Raw genomic sequence first — 18,200 nt, 5'->3', positions numbered from 1 at the left:
ATATGATGCTATTGTGTGTGTCTTTTTGTGTCCGTTTGTTTTGTGCGTCTTACAGACGACCATGTAGCCTCGGTTTGGAAACATTATCGCGGTTGAGTGTGGATCTGTCCGCTTTCCCTCTGCTGCATTCTGATGATGATGGTTGTGGAATCTGTCGTTGTGGCAGGTGTGGTTTGTCACACCTGCCATGCAGGTGATGTCTCTCATGTTCACTTAACTAATGGCTCCAATTAAAGTAATTAAGAGCTGGCACAGTGAAGCCGGCGAACCTGCCCACAGCTAACCCATCGTTCCCCACCCATCTCATCCTAGCCCACGCTATAGCTCCCACCTCCCACCACTCCACGCGACATGCATCGGTCTACTTCACCCTGCCGCCTCCCCTTCATCTTCATCTCATGGGCACCTCACCCTGTCCAACCATCCTGCTCCTCTGCTCCTACTGGGCCTTTAAAAGAAACATGAAGGCTAAAATCAGCTAAATGCTTCACTCCAGCAGCACTTAAGAGACCCTCAGCTCAACGTAGCATCACACAGACAGCAATGGAGGAGAAAGAGCGAAGGGAGGGGCCGAAAGGATTAAAAAAAAAAAAAAAAGGGAATTGAATAAGGAGAATGGAGGAAAGCCAGATCTTAACGAGGGTAGAGATAATTGTTTTGTTTTGTTCGGGGTTCTTCTTTGGTGTGAATGGAGTTGAAATAACACGCCACATGAAGAGGGGCAGAGGGAGGGGAGGGGGGATGGGGGCTCGATGCAAGAGTGTGAAAGTGTAGAGGGGGGGGGTTGCAACACGGTTTTCATGCTTGGTGCAGAACGATGGTCGAGACTGCAGAAGGCTCAGGAGCAGCTCGCTTTGTCGCCTTCCACTCACTCATAGAGCTCAATGTCAAAGTGCGAGTTCATCTCAGAGCAGTTCAACATCACGGCTCACAACCTCCAACAGAAGACCACGCCGGGCCAAGCTGGAGACACAACTTTGGCTATTGGGCCTGGTCACATTTATCAAAGTGTATTAAAATGGCAAGCGTATGAATCTCTGGTGTCTTTGGTGTCCTTTCAAAACTTGGATTTACAAACTGTCTGTTCCTGGATTTGGAGGCGGTGCAGCTGCACAAACACTCCTCGGGAATCTAATAGAACCGAAGTGTGATGTGAACCGTGAGATTGCTTCCCACTGTGTCCATCCACTCCACTCTACTCCCCTTTTATTTGTCTGCAGAAGCTAATGTGGAAAAACGCATTTATTTATTTATTTATTTTTATTTCATTTCCTGGATATCCTAGACATTCAATTGCTCTCCCTCCAACAGCAAAATGGTGAGAAGCAGCGCCGGTCGCTTTGATTTTCCACTGTGTCGAAAGCAAAAGCCTCGCGAAGACCACCATCGTCAAAAGTACGGCTGAGCACACGTTGAAAATCTGGCAACGAACAGCATCAAGGAAATTATGCTGCTGGGCTGTCTCTTTGAGCCAGGCTCACGAATCACCTCCAAATAGCCTGTCACCGTTTCCATGAAGATAAATGGGATCATTACGCAGTCTCCAGCATGCACTTGCTGATCTGGAATCCACTTTCTGCTCAAAAGGGGAAATGGCTATGGATCACACTCAGTGACCAGATAGTACTGACAGAATGTGCAGCAAATACGTCTTCCTCTTAATATTCAGTCTGGATGTTCAGCCCAAAACAGTTTATCAATGCCCGTCTCTTGACTTCTGTTCTCAGGACAAATAATTTCAGCTCTGCTTGTCAATATAGGATCAATACCAACACAGACAACGGTCTATCCAACGCAAGACATTCTGCCAGCGTTATAGATATCTGTCCACAAACAGTCATCCTCACAGTGGGCAAAGGAGGGTGCCAGTGTGTGTGTGTGTGTGTGTGAGAGAGAGAGAGACAGGCAGACTCATTGGATGTTGGGGTGGAAGTGAGGGGAGGGTGGACGTCAGTGTTCCAGAGAGATAGGCCAAGTGAGGATGGAGGGTGTGCGCATGTTTGAGTGTGTGTGTGTGTGTGTGTGTGTGTGTGTGTGTGTGGTGGGGCACATAGGAGGGGTGCAGGTGGCACGGAGCTGGCGCAGGCCTGGCCCGCTGTCCCCTGGCAGTGCCACGCTCCATCTGTCATCAGCAGGAACATCTGCAGCCCAAGGTGCCCTTGTCACCCAGCGTTAGAGTAACGAGTTTGGCGTTTCCATTAGTCCAGGGCCGCCGCCGCCGCCCGCTCGCCCCAGCTCCAGCCAGCATGCGTGGCATTTTGGGTGTGAGTCTGTGCGTGTTTGCCTGCGGGTGAAGTGTGCGTCTAGATATGAGGCGGCGAGAGGGAGAGCGAGGAAGCGAGGAAGCGAGCAAAAGGTAACTGGATTTGTCAGTCCTTTGCGCCTGTGCCTCGGTGCGAGCCAACATGGCGGCGTTGACCCAGCTGGGCTGAGCCGGCGTGTTGAGTCATGTCCCCTCCTGATGTGAGCGTGCCCAACGTGCTCTCACCGCTGCCAGACCCAATCTCAGAGCAGTCTCCCTCACTCTTCCTCTCTGTCTGTCTCATCTTCCTGTCTTCCATCTGTCTGCCTGCCTGTGCCCCCCCCCAACATGAACATGAAGGGTCCACTCACACCCTGAGACTACGCGCGAACATTCTGCCTCTGAGCGCAACACACATTTTTATCTTCCTTGTGGCTTAAAAAAACAAAAAAACAAAACAGATGGTCGGCTTTTTTATCCCCATCTCTGAGCCCCCACCACCTTTTTTTTTTTCTATCCAGCCGGAATATCACTGATCCTCGCTGGCAGTCCACCTGTTTATCCTGCCCCAATCCCCCCTCTCATTTCTAAACCTAAATCATTTTCTCTCTCTCTCTCTCGCTCGCTTTCGCTCTCTCTCTCAAGGGCAGTCACATGGTCTTATTACTACTTATGACAATTAATACTTTTACGCAACACGACTTACAGCATATCGCAATCACCTTCTGCACAGTTGCTGCTGTTTGTGTTTGCGCCACATGGCGGCTCTAACAAGCGGCAATCTGTCTTAACATTAATGAACCAAGCTTTGGCTGCAGAATTGTGTCAATTACCCAGACAAACATGTTTGCATCAGAATAGGATAAGATTGATTATGCTTTTTCATTTTCTGTATTACATGTCAGCGTGCGCCATAAATCAGTTTTGACAGCCGTTATGAAGCTAATCTTTAGCCAGAGGGGTCTATGGGAAATTACACACTTCTTAATTAAAGCCGCAAGCAAGAGGGACTTTTAGAAATCTTTTGACTTGTGAACTTCACATGGTCTCTGACACACACGCAGACACGCAGACACACTGAAATGTATAAATGTGCCTGATAACAATTTGTAATAGATTTCACTTGAATCTGCTGCTTTGTTCTGTGACATTTCAAGTTTTGCTTCCTGTAAGAGAGCAGAGGGGTTTTGAAGTTATATTTAAGATTTCTTTTGCTCTCTTTTTTCTTGGCCGGTCCTTCAAAGGTTTCCCAGCATCAAAAACTAAAAAAATAAATTAAAAAAAAGTGTGTGGAGGCAGAGGAAGTGAAGCAGAAAAGGAGACCCATCGTGAGATCAAGAAAAGAGAAGCGACAACTGTTAATCAATAAGATTTCTTCAACCTTTTCCCTATACCTCCACACACACACACACACACCCTGGGGGCTTGCAGCATTCATGATGAGCCAAGGCGAGCTTGGCATTGTCAAGCACGCCTTTAAAAGAAACACCTGCGAGGTGGAAGACTTTAAAAAAAATGCTTTTTCCAGCTCTTAAAAATGTTGGCAAATGTTCCGTAGTTTTTTTTTTTCTGGGAACCAAACAGTAAAAAGAAAGAACCCCCATGCAAGTGAAGACAAAAGAGATGGAGGTGTCATTACACTTGAGACAGTTGCCAAATTTGGACTTACCCCCCCATCACTGCTACCACCTCACTCCCACTTGTATCTATACCGTATCGTAGTTTATTAGTGATGCTTCGCTGTTCTGATCAGCTATAAGGAACAGCAATATATTGATAAAGTGTACGTGTGGATTTTGTGGTTGATAAAATGAGAGAATGTATGGCAAATCAAAGATGGAGGGAGGAAGGAGGGGGGGGGGGGGGGGGACTAAACCAGATGGCACTTTTGGCATCCACCTCTCTTAAATCTGTTTCTGCTGTTTTTCTCATGTGCACGCCGCTTTAACCCTGTGGTAACCCATGTCCTAGCCTGACCCCACACCCAAGAACCCCCCCTAGACACACACACATATTCATCTCTACTGTATCTCTATTCTTTATTTGGCACCATAAGGAAGAGAGCAACAGCATTCTCTCTCACTGTTAATATACTTTACACTTTCAGTTTGTTGCCACAAATTCAATTTAAGTCGACTTGACTAATTTCCCAAAACGCTCTCATGTTCCCTCGCTCTAATTCCACACTCATAGTATTTTTTGTTGAATACAAAATCAGTGATCAATCAAATGACTTAACTACAGATGTGAATTAATCAGTAATGGAATATGATTAATTACACGTCCTCATGTCCTCTTGTGAAGAACGAGTATTTTTTGCTGCTTCTTCCTATACTATATTCTCTACTTTTATTTCATGGTTATATTTACTCATGGATGGTTTTATAAGACTATAAAATGCAGTGCATTGTTACTGTACCCACACAATGCAAGTTAACTATGCAATTTAAAATGCTATGCAATAATAATATATCTTGGTAATACTACGCACGTTCAAACGTTACGTTTATTTCATGCAAAATATTTTGCTTTGTTTTATTTTTTTATGTATTATGGTTACTATAATAAAGATTTAATTTCTTACTTTTTTTTTTACTTTTGAAAACATGCTGATTTTATATCTTATGGTGTATATAATAGATTACTACTCAGAAAAAGATTGTATTACCACGACAATGGTTGTTGTTGTTTGTTTTTTTACATTAAATTCTTTTTGCTGGTAATACCTTTCTATTCTATGATTTTCATCTTTAATGCATTAAAGGATGTCATAGTTCTTGTGCCAACAGAACTCATCAATCTCTTAATATTATTTGTAATTGCTTTTCAAATCGTTTGTTCTGGACACCACATTCTAAAAGATGATTCACAGCTGCTGAATATCAGAGAGCTGTTTCTCAACCATTGCTCAAGAGATGAGAGCTGACGGAATATTTCTAGTGGCGGTTGACTTATAAAGAGAGAACAGAAAAAGCCCCGATGCGTATGACTGACCGAGGAAAGATTCTAGCACGGTTCCGACACCTGGGACGTTTATTTAGGCCACGTCCGTCTCTCTGTGAATCGGAACATTCATTTGCTGACTCCCATAAACAGACTATAGATTTAACTGAATACACACCACTTATATAGGGGTACCTCGGTAGTGCGGACTCATTTGCATAATCTCCTATTTAAAGGGGAGGGATGTGCTGGAAGCCGGTGGGGGGATTGATGGTAAAGACTGAAGGACTGAAGTTTTTTGTTTTTTTGTTTCTCTCGTGAGGGGAGAGTTTACAAAGTGCCCATTGTGCAGTTTCAGGATCGGGAAAATGCCCTGTAGGGCCTTGTGTGAGTGTGAGTGTGCCCTTATGAATGTTTATCTGTGTGTATGTGGTCTCTGTGTGGGAGTTACACCTGTCAGAAGAGCCTGAGGGAAGCAATGAGACCACTTTAATGAGTGTGTGCATGTCTATAGGCGGGAATTTCATTAAAACACAAAAGAGCACTAAGATATACGTCAATCTTTTATAAACTATCTGTTTCCCTTTATTAACTTGGCTTGTTATTATGCTACTGCTCTCTCTCGCTCTCTCTCTCTCTCACACACACACACGCACAAGCCCTTACGATCACACATACTCCCACTCACTCTCTCCCACACTCTGCAATAACCACACTCTCCATCATGCCAAGTCATAATCCACCCAAGATGCGGCAGGCCGAGGGTCAGACTGCGGGTAGAATGATAAACTTAGATTTCTTTTGGGGGGCCTTTGAGGAAAATGGTCCAGGAGTGTCAAAATAGTTGGAGAAATATCTGTCTCTAATGGTCAAATGTAATGTTCACCAATCCACGTAAAATCCCCGCTGCACTCATTAGATCAGTAAAAAAAAACAAGTGAAGAGATTGGAAGATTTGCACTCCATTGTTTGCTCATGGCAGCAGGGAGGCACGGAGGCGACACTGTTAATGATGAGCAAGAAGAGTCACGGTGAGGCTTTAGAGACAATGAGGCGGTGGCTGACAGCTGGTGACGTTTCTAATACAGATATTGAGTGAGAAACAAACCGAATCTCAAATGGATGGATGCGAAATGTCTTTAACACACAGAAATGGTTTAAGCTTGAAAAAACCTAAGACAAATTTCATTCACAAATACACGCAATCGTAGAGGGAAGCATTTATGATAACCCCCCCCCCCCCCCTGAAACATTACAAAGATCATTGTGCGATTCGGTTCTTTCTTCGTCGGCATGGGAAACAGTAGCAGCCTGAAGTTGTGCCCCCTATTAAGGTCTAATGCCTCTGCTGGTTTGGCTCAGGCCACGATAGAGAGCAATGTGTGACCACCATCAGTAAATGCAGCACCGTGTTAGGATTCAGGAGCCTTATCAGAGCGCAAAGTCCTAATGCCACACTGGGAATTCTGCCATCAGTAACATAATAAGTCCACTTTGGCTGTTGAGAAAGAGAAAACGGTTTTATTTTATTTTTTTGCTCCAGAGTCTCTTTTGATTCTTAATTTCCTAGAGGTTTAAACAGAAAGAAATATATTTTTGCAGTCTCTCAGAGGTTGAATAAGCCCATAACATTAAAATGAATAGCACAGTATTTGTGCTTGAACAATGTATTTTTTATGACATTTTTTTATCTTTTAAACATCTTATGTCACTCTTCTGTTTTCTAGTGAAGACGCGAACTGCTAGAACCTGATTGTTGGTATGGAAAAGAAATGGAACAAAATAGTAATGTCACATGCAGACCACTAGAGGCCACTAGAGGTCCTGTCCTCAGAGACAGAGTGGCTGTCCTGGATGTCAGTTCAGCACAAGCAGGATGTCTTTAGTTAACCTGTGTTATAATGTGAAGGTTATTCTTGTGCATTTAGATCTTAAATCTAAATGGAGATGACTGAAAGCAGATTCTTGCTCCTTCATCCCATGAAAATTTACAACTGTTATATGATAGATGTCTGATTAGATCATGAATATCCTTGAGCAACATTCAAACAAGGTCTTTACTTTCTGTGTGGATACATTTTCCCAAAACTATAGACACACTGCGGTTGCTATGCTGAAGTGTCATAGTTTCTTTGTGCAAAATCCACTTTGGAGTCAAAGAACCATTTGATCATCGCAAAAATAATAAAGAACATCATTATGAAATACACACAGCTTTTAGTCGTGGAATGAGTCAGGCGGTCATGACATTTATATTTGTCCCTATCATTTGCATATTCTTCTGATTAGGAAATCTACGCTCGTTTATTTAATTACTTTGAATAGATTTTCACAAGATGGATGTGCCCACAGCCTCACACACACACACACACACGCACAAACGTTAACTGGAACAATGAAAGATGCCAGAATGAAAACATTAACCATCGGGGGGGGGGGGGAATTCAGAGCCAAGTTTAAAGTTAGCAATTGGATTTAAGACATTCTGGGATAAGTTGAACCAAAACAAACACAGAGCGTACTTGGAGAATACTACATGTATGCCCGTTGAATCTCAGACGCCTCATATATGGACTGAGTTTATGACTCAAATGATCTAATAGCAAGTAGATAAATAAATGCCATGTTTTTGATTTGTATTTCATGTTCAAACCTTTGAGGAGAGGAATGAGCAGGAAGAATGTTCTTTGCCGTAAACAAAGTTGTGTTTGTGTGCCAGGCGATATATACAGTAGTGGTAATTCAACACAACTTGGTGGGTAAAGTTGAAAGGATCTCCTTTTGGTGTCTAAGCATTTAGCCAAGGTTGGAACAAGAGTTCCATAAAACAAGCACACACACACACACACACACACACAACCGTATACTCTATTAGGCACCCAAAGATGTCAAGGAAATCCCACATTCTCAATAGGGAGGATATTGTGTGCCAAAAGAAAAATGCCATGGCGACCTTTTTTTTTGTTTTGAAAGCCACGTTGCCCAGAAACCTTTGAAGATTAATAAGTGAAGCCAGTAGGGAGACAAATGGACTGAGAGAGAGAGAGGAGGAGGAGGAGGAGGGGGGGGTTGCATCCTGTTCCTGGACCAAAGTGAGTCTTTGTTTTAGAGGAGGAACATTGCGAACCTGCGGTGAGGAGGCACAGCTCGCTCTCTAATAGTGGCTTCAATAAGTTCTTTACATGCGCGACAAGTCGATGTTGCAGCGAGTTCTGGTTATCAGAAACGGCAAACGTCCACCTTCCATCTACTTGGAAAGGTCACATCTGCTGAGAGCATCAGACGACGGCTGATTTCATGGATTGCTGTGTGCTTGTGCTCTCTAGCATTTGGCGTTTTAGTGTGCGTGTGTTTATACGTGTGTGTGTGTGTCATTGCATTTATTCATGACTATTTACCTGTGTGCAAAGTGCTTGCGGGCCTGCAAGTGTTCTGTTTGTCTTTTTCTGTATGTGTGTGGGTGCGTGTGTGCGTGTGCGTGTGCGTGTGCGTGCACATGTGCCCAAGCTGTGTAATTGAATCAGTTAATTTCTCCTTGAGTCAGCTTGTGGCTCCAGCGGCGCTGCCCAGTAGGACGGTGTCAGGGTCTTTCAGTTTCATTAGCCCTGATGGATGACCTCATGACAAGCATTACACAGACTTACACTTCAAGAAGCTCACACGCTAACTTTGATGGAGTGGAAAAGGGAATGTGTGTGTGTGTGTGTGTGTGTTGTGCTGCAGGTCGGCTGGAGCTACCATTCCTGTGTTTCCATGTGTGCATCTCACTGTCGTAATTACATACACATGTGAACAGCCTGCAATTACGTGTTCATGTTTTTAATCATTTGTGTGAGAACAATATGCAATTGTGAGCTGGGTGTTGTCTGTCTTTCACTGTGTGTGTGTGTGGGGGGGGGGGGGTGTGTGTGTGTGCGATAGTATCATCCCTGCATGTCTGTGTGAACTGCGTGCGCTGTGCTCCACGGGCCAGGCTCAGCGTTTAGTTTGGATTTTTGGTGGTGATTTCCATATTGCCTGGGGTCATGTGGGCACGGTGCCCACTTCTGGTGCTGTGGGTGCCCACTGAGGCGTGGGGAGATTAAAGCGGGCGCACAGTGCCACAATGGGGCCTGTCTAGTGTTTTTTAATCCCCCTAAATTATGGCATGGCGCCAAAGCAGCTCCCTGCTACGGCTAACGCTCCATAACTGCCAGCATAACTACCTCTCAGTAAGACAGCGACACGCAGACAGAAGGAGATGCTGAAGAAAGCATTCCCTCGCTCTTTTTTCTCACGTTTGGACAGACATGCTTTTAATTAGCAGTCTGTATAGCCTTTGTTTTTTTTAAAGGTGGCGGGGGGGGGGTAGTATTTTGCTAACATTCTCATTACTTCCCTCTTACTTAATGAGCTCACTTGCAATGATGTCAGAATCGCTGGTGGAATGTTCATATCTGTGTGTGTGTGTAGGTGTGTGTGTGTGTGTGCCCTAAGGGCAGTGGCATGCCACTAAAGAAACATTAGGTGGACACTATATTTGTGCTGTTGCATACTTGCGTGTGAGTGTGTGCACATTCATGCCCTCAGGGAAGTGGCATGCAGCTAAAGGGCTAGTATTCGGACATTGGACTCTGTGTGTGTGTGTGTGTGGGGGGGGGGGTGTGTAGGTGTGTGTGTGCGTGTGTGTGGGTCAGGTCTCCGAGGTCCTCTCTGCATAATCCAATCCACTTTCTGAGGCGCCGCACTGGCAGGATTACATCAACTCAGATTAAAGACAGCGACTGTTGGTTTGTCCCATGAGCTGCAACACCTTCTGCATCCTGTATTAAGCATTTCGGTGTGTTTAAATGTCATAATGGAAAGTTTACAAGTTCAGAACTAAGCTCCCCTGAAATTGCATCCCCCCCCCCGCCCCCCGACATACTGGAGCAGGTACTGGGCCTTTTCTTTGTCATTCCCATATTTCTGTTTCTTTGAGATTCTTAATCACTTTGTTCAAGACATGTAACCCAAAGCGTGTTAGAGACAATATTTTGTGTGTGTCTGTTTGCACGTACATGTCTGCATACAAACGCCTGTGTTAATCTCAGCCTCTCCCAGCATCTGGAGCCTTGACACAGTTTAAAGAGCTGGCTGTGTCCGCACAGAGCTGGGCCAGTACTCCAAACACACACACACACACACACACACACACTCGCACAGCTATCTGGGGCACCAGAAGGCCCAGACAACGCCAAGGCAGAGGCTGCCCACTTTGGCACCATGAGGTGGGGCTGCATTGGTGTTTTGGGGAAGAGAGAAATGGCAAGGGTGTCTGGTAGCTGCTGGGAGCGACGAGGGGTGCGGAATGGGGAAGGAATTGGGAGGCGAGTGTTTGTGTGTATAAATGTGTGCCATATACCTTAGTTTTCCTTTCTCTCTTGTTTGTCCCTAAATAATTTGCCACTTATAGCTCAAATAATAATTCCTGAAACTTTCGGATAGCGTAAGGGTGTTGCCTCCCACTCCCGATGCCCTCTGCACCCCTCTACAAACACCCCCCCCCCCCCCCCCCCCCCACACACACACACACACACAGACACACACACAATCCCCTCTCCTCTATGTAGCACCACAGATGCCCATGTTGCCCTGCAACAGCTGTCTCACCATGTGACCCACCGAGTGTTGCCACCCAATGGAGAGGAGAGGAAGTGAGGAGGAGGAGGGGGATTTGGGTGTGGAAGGAGGAGGTGTGGGTGTTGGATTTGAATGGGTGGGACTGGGTCATGAATATTAATTGTTTCTCTTCATTTTTTCCATACTAAAAAAGATCTGATTTACCCATGATTATCTTCATTTTGGATTTTTCTGAGTTATTGACGTCGATTAATGTTTGTTTTTACATTGTATTTATTTATGTTTTTAAATGCAGTAATGCTCATCTGGTTCTGTTTCCTCTCTGACTCTCTTATACGGTTCTGGATTCAGTCGAGGCAATGGCCAGCATCCATGGTTCCCCCCCTGGTCAGCGGAAGACCATAGAAACAGGGAGGAGTGGGCGGGAACGTCCGTGAGACGGCACCTTCTTATTGGTGCAGCAGGTTAACAGCACTCGAGGTGACCAATGACCAGAGGAGGAAAGCATAGTAACAGTAGGGCATGGCGAGCCAACGAGGCAGGAGCCCGATCCAAATTCAATCTAGCAACAGAACACAATGATGGGCCAGGATGGTGTGCCGCCATTTTGGGGCAAAATATGTAAAAAATGCACGCCAATTCTCTTTATTAAGTTGAAATAAAAAGTACAAAGTTGTGGCAACTGCACGATCACAAACATCCATCTGTTTTTTTGACTAGTGTGCAAACAATGAATAATTTATTGTGCTTTTGTACTTTCTTTTGCACACGATGTGGTTTAAAGGTTCTGCAGTCATTACTAAGCCACTCTAAATATTTTGTTAATTACTGAAAATTCTTTCAAAGACAGAGACATCTGCGCTCTCAGAGAAAGCCATACCTGTGACTTAAATTTTTATTTTAGGATTGGAAACGTAAAGAAATGGGAGACAAGTGATGCCAAGACAGACGGATCCAAGAGAGGAGCGCCATCCGCGAGAATGATGGCGCATCCCCATCCCGGGTGGTCTTCACTGCATCCTAAATAAATCAATTGAGAGCTTCAGATGCCCAAAAGAAAACTAATAAAAGAGAATGCAAAAAGTGCAATAAGAGTTGTGAGCGATTGTGGCACGGCACCCTGCTTGTGTGTTTGTTCATTTAATTTTGAAGGGATGAAAGCAGACAGGCATAAAGAGGGGCAGACGTAGGGAGATCACAGCATCGTGTATGGTATTGGTGGGTAGTGTGCCACACAGTCTGCCTCCTAAAGCAATAAATCTGAAACAGCATAATAGATAAACGCAACTCAGAACACAAAATACCCTGTGAGGGAAACTAATAAAAAACGGAGTGATTAAGTGGAATCAGAGCTCTTAGGCTGTATCTGGAGACGGGAGCTGCTGCCATACAAAGACCAGAGTGGGCCAACACAACAGATGAGAGAGCATAGGGACGGGGGGCCCAGAAAACGAGGGCTAAAAGCAGAGGGAACGAGAGACAGATGATGGAAGTGAGGGAAGAAGGGATTGAGGAGAGAGAGAGATGGAGAGAGAGAGATGGATGGGGCAGCAGATCAGACGGAGCCTCTAGTGTGTCTTGCTCTCCCTTTAAAGGAGAGCCAGGAAAACAGATTAGGAGTCCTCTTTTCTCCTGGGGGAGACACACACACACACACACAAACACCCTCCATTCAACCCACCTCCTCTTCACTGAAACATACAACGAACTAACTTTTAGCTTCTGACCTGCCCGGCCCAGAAACAAATCCACTCGGTGTTGAAATTGTCTGCGCTAACTGAGAGGGTGGAGACACGGACTCGCAGCGACAGCCTGTGTGCGCTGCAGCCTGCAAGCACACATGACCTCACTGCGGGTCACGTTAGTACTGCTGGAGACACAAAGACACAAACAGGAATGATGTCAGCGAGTAGCTCCCTGCTGCCGAGTGGCGTTGATGCATGTGGTGCACAGAGGAATGACCGGAAAGCGTGTCTTCTGCTATTAGTTTAAAGTCAGCCATTGATAAACCACACACACACACACACACCTACACACACCCTCACACACACCTACACACACACACACACACACGAATAAGTGAGACTATATCAATGTAGGCTCAAGTACTGCTGGTGGTAGAAAAAGAAATGTACTCTAAATTCACATTATATAAATTCAAACCTGAGCTTTTATCTAGTGTGTGTGTGTGTGTGTTCACATTCTTTTATTATGTAAAATATTTTTTTTTTACAATTTCAGAACTATTATTTTTGCATTCAGTGAAGTAATATAAGTAAGATGTAGTTTTACTGGATTATTGATGCACTGGTTTATTGGCAGCATTTCATTTTGCAGATGGTTGAAAAACCGAAAAGTATAAGATTAAATAAATAGTTGAAGTATTTAGTCTTTCTGCAAAGTATGTACATACAACGCATAAAATGGACACACACCAGTGGAGAATATACCTTTAAAATGTATGTGCCAATAAATTAACACAAATGTGCAGGGATGTGTGTTTGCAAATTGTAATTAATGTTGTTATCTCTAGAGAAATAAACTGTATTCCTGTAGATTCTTAGTTCATTTGGAATGTTGAGTCTGTTTTCATTTGAGTTCACAAAATTGTAGGCAATCTTGCCACAAATGTACCCCTTGGGAATAAATTATGTATTTTAAAAAGAGCCAAATGAATAAAGAAAAGGTGGCCCTCGATTTTATGGTCTGACACATCTTTTATTTTTTATTTTTTTAGAGGGCGTGTGTTTGTGTTACTGAGGTCACCTTTCCAAAGGGAGGATGTGCTGTCATCAACTCTGCTCCGCACACCAACGGCAAGGCCAAATGTTCTGTGTCGCTCTGCATCAAGACGCAAAAAAGGACAAAAAAAGAAAACACCTTTACGGAGAAAACGAGCTGTTGGTTTGTGCTCCTGTCAGATGACTTCAGCAAACACTTTGGGCAATTTTTATTTTAAGATTTTCATTTTCATGAAATAAAACACTATTAAACTTCGAAGACTTTGGGAAAATGTTCCTCCAGGAAGCGTCTGCAGCTTTATAATCCTGTAGGTTAAAATGGACTCTTTAGGGGGAATGTGCTCGGCTGGCAGCGGCAACGTGAACATTCTCCACCCTCCATCCCATTCTCCTTCACCAGGGCCCGGCATTCCTCTCCCCTCCAATGGCCCGACGGTATACCCACTCCTTTCTCTCCCTTTTCTCTTTCTTTTTGTTGTCCCTATACAACTGCTTCGACCCATTTATATCCTCCCTTCCTCACTTACCACATACATTTCTTCATTTCCCCTTTGCAGTCATCCAATCCTTCACTCTTTATTTCCCAGCCTTCCTGATATCCCCCCCCCCCCACTTCAGCAACCTTCCATCTCCCTCAGCTGCTCAATCATATAGGTCTGTTTGCACGGTAAAGCGTAAAGGATGAAGACGGCGTGAGCAAGGCCAGCAGAGCCCTCCTGTGTGTCCATCCAGGCCAGGGGCCGAGATTTGTAATGCTCGACAACACTTGGCAGTGAAGGAATAAAATGGCAGCTCCTGCTCACAAAAAGAGCCTTGTTTTCTCTCTCTCCTCGCTCTCACACTTCTTGCAAGGACATGCAGAATTCTCCGGGCTATTTCTCTGTAAGAGGGAGCTGCCTCAAGATTGGAAAGAGTTTTGAAATATGGTGTCGGTGCAGTTTTTGCGTTTCATGCAACGCCATCTCGGTATTTAATTTTCCTCTGACTGAGGGCGGTGGAGTCGGCCGGGAGAACGAGTCAGCAGCCACAGCCAGGAGTCAGAGCGAGGTGCTTTTAACAGGACATGCAGCACTCAGGCCTTTCATTTCTATTTGTATTGCGTGTTGCACTTTGTGCGCTGTTGTTTTGTAATCTGCTGATACTGATGCGAATCTAAGCACAGGAATAATACTTAAACCTGTCCCAGCCATGTTTGCTTTCCTTCATTTCAGACGTCTGTTCGGTCGACTTTTGTGATCTTATTAGACTTGGCGCCTTAGTCATTTAATTATAATCTCTTATTTTGGGATGAAATATAGTTTGTGAAATAGGTGTGAGCTGCCAGATTCCTTTGACTGTGTTTGTTTACTTTCTTTACTTATAGGTGAGTAAGACTTCATTAACATCTTTTTATTTGACACATGTGGTTTGAGAGAACTTCTAAGGAGATGTTTACCTTTGTTATTCCGACTGCCGATTCATTCCAAGTTATATTTGCTTTAGTTAACTGTCACCATCATATTAGGAATAATTATATTCAGAACTTTGTGTATTCAGGAACATTTGCTATTTATGAGCCCTATAAAAACAAGAGTCATGCTAAAAAAAATATCCTGCATGTTTCCACTTATTGTTGTTATTATCATGCCCAGATGAAACAAATTAGTTGTTTTTTTCCTGTGGAAATATGAAAATCTTTATTTCTGGTTTGTGCCGTATCTCCTCTGTCCTCTTGCAAATGTGTTCTGGTGCCAAAACTATTGGGTAAGAATGGAAAGGCATCAGCTACAATTTACATCAGTGTGATCCACGTGACTATAACAATTTGATGCACCCTCTCCTGCTTAATAAATACTTCCAACAATTCAGTGGCTTTTTTTTATTTCTCAAATTGACATTTGAGGGAAGAGTTTAACTTGGCTTACATTGTGGTTTACAGTCGGGCATTTAGGACTTAGAAAAAGAAAGTCCCTTGTCTGATCCTATAATGTTCCCTTTTCTCCTCAGAGTGAGGTTTCATGGGACTTATTGCCCACATAATGCTGGGTCTTAAAACAGTGTGTTATCAAAGCCATTGTGGTCGGGAGTAATGGCTTGTTTAAGGGGCCTGCGGTGAGATTCTCCACTGAGGGCTTTCATTAACCCAATGCACAACCTAATTGATGATCATATATTTCCTGACATCTCTTGAGGCTGCAGCACATTTCATAAAGTTTTCTTTTCTCTGTTTTGTTGTTGTTGGGTTTTTTTTTTTTTTTTAGCACTTTTAAAGACATACATTTAATGGGGGGTTTTCCACAGGAAAAGAAATAGGACAATCTTGCATTCTGCAAGTCGCCCTTCATTTATTTTATTTTAATTAAATCTTCTCTATTCTATTTTATTTAATGCTCGCCTTCTCTCTGCAAATACCCCCCCCCCCCCCCCCAAAATAAATAAATAAAATCAATAATTCAGTCATGCAGGTTTATAGGACACCAGGTTTTTTTTTAAAGATGCATTGTTAAAGTGGAAGCCGGATTATTTTTATAACTTTATTTTAAGAGATACATTTATTTGGGTTTTATTATTATAATTATTATTCAAACAATTTACGGGCAAATTCTCAGTAGCTCAGAGCACAGATTTCTAACGATTAGATTTCAGAGTTTGTCCCTTCATTTGGGATCAGACTTGAATGAATTAAGTTTCCACAAACAACATGCACGTTTTTAATAACGGATTTAATATCTTAGAAAATCTAATGCTCAGAAATTGGCCTCGTTATTAACTCAATACATTATATTTTATTCAAAGATGGAACAATTAAGGAGTTTGTCCTCTATACGTTCTGCAGGTTAATCCTTGCGCATATTCTTGAATAAAACTGCTTTAAAAAGCCTCTACTTGGGGGAAAAAAAAGTCCTGTTCGACAAAAATATGTCTGACATGAACAAAAGTTAGTGACGAATATTCAAACGCCCCCAAAGCTGCACAAGTTGTCCTTGGATTTTATTTATTTTTCCCGGAAACGTTGCTCTAATTCCGCGTGTCCGGCCTCCTGCAACTTGCTGTCTTTCGTTATCCGTGCTGAACAAGGCGACGTTGAACAGTCCAAAGTGTTTCTTGTAAAATCATTAAATGATGAGAATGATGAGATGTTTTTGGGGATAAAAGCACATCTTTATGATTTTTCAGTCAACTGGTGATTTTGCAAAAAGGCCTTCGGAGATGTGTGAACCTTCCGCATCTTTAAAAAGACTCCAGAACAATTATTATTATTATTATTATTATTATTATTATTATTATTATTATACATTTTTAAAATCGGACATAATTTCTACCAATACATGTAGAATTACAAATTGGCCAGTATTTCTTTTATTCATTTATTGTGTTGTTGTTTTTGTTGTTTTTGTTTTTTTGTTTTTTTTATAATTATTAATCACTTGAATTCCTCCTTTCATCATTATGACTGACTTCTTAGCTTTGCAACACTTCTGACATTCAAGTCAGCCATTACATCCTGAAATTAACAGTTTAAATTTCAGGATGTAATGGCTGACTTGAGTGTCAGAAGTTTAAAATTATTTATTGAGTCTTGCAACTATGTGTGTCATAAAAATATGACTAAAATATAAAATAAAAAGATTCGCATTTGTGAATTTATCCAGTCAAATGAGATTTTTTTTTAAACGTCAGAACTCTAAAATGTCGTTTAAATGTATTCATCCAAATTTGGGTGAAACAAAAACTTAAATCTCCAATTAAATTAAATATGAATATTGAATATGACCAAATGTGTTGGGAGGTCAGCGTTTAATTATTGATAAGTCGTCATGTTGAAGGAATGTCAATTCTGACTGAAAAAAGACGACGCACGTTCACCTGAAAACAAGAAGTCACGTGTAGAGCGCAGAACCAGTTGGTCCAATCAACGGGGATCAATTATTGGTCGTAGAAATAGAATGGAATACTAAGTTTGTCTAAACTATTTCAGTATAAGACATTTATTTACAAATATTTAATGGTTTACGTTTTCTTGGGTTTGATCAACTTTCTTTTCTCCAGAGATGTTTTAAGCCCCCATTGTCTTTGACCAAATTGTCCTCTTTATATTTTGTCTCCATAAATTCTGCGAGCCAAATTAATTAATATAGTTATGCAGAAGCTCCTTTTTTCAGGACATGCAAACCTTTATTAAGGCCTCAAAAATAACACCAAGGCTGTGTCCCCCGGTCATAAACACTTCCTTTAAAAGCAAAAAAATTGTGTTGTGTTGTGTTTTGTGCATTTTTGTTATTTCTCCAGAATAGTTCATTGCTTCTGACATTACTGGAACATTTCAGTCCCAAATTTATATATATTTTTGCTTTGCTTGGGGAGACACTGCAACGATAAATCTGTCCTTCATTAAAATATCTGAGAATAAAACCCTTGCTTGGTTCCATTGCAGAATGAAATAACAGGACGCTTTTGACACCCCCCCCCCCCCCGTGCTTGTGCAAGAACTCTACCGAATTAAATATTTGATCAATCCTTTCCTTCTGAAAATATAACCACTGAATGAATCTGCGGGGATAAATAGTCTGATTTGGTTGAATGTGATCAGGAAACGTCGAGAGATCAAAGCGTTCCATAAATGAACCTATTGACCCTTTTGTCGGGTGACACTCGTTCCAGATTGCAACACTCGGGGCAGCTACTTCCGTGCC

This window comes from Brachionichthys hirsutus, chromosome 17 (genome assembly GCF_040956055.1).
Source record: "Brachionichthys hirsutus isolate HB-005 chromosome 17, CSIRO-AGI_Bhir_v1, whole genome shotgun sequence".
Taxonomy (NCBI): Eukaryota; Metazoa; Chordata; class Actinopteri; order Lophiiformes; family Brachionichthyidae; genus Brachionichthys; species Brachionichthys hirsutus.
Note: the sequence above shows the minus strand (reverse complement) of the source record.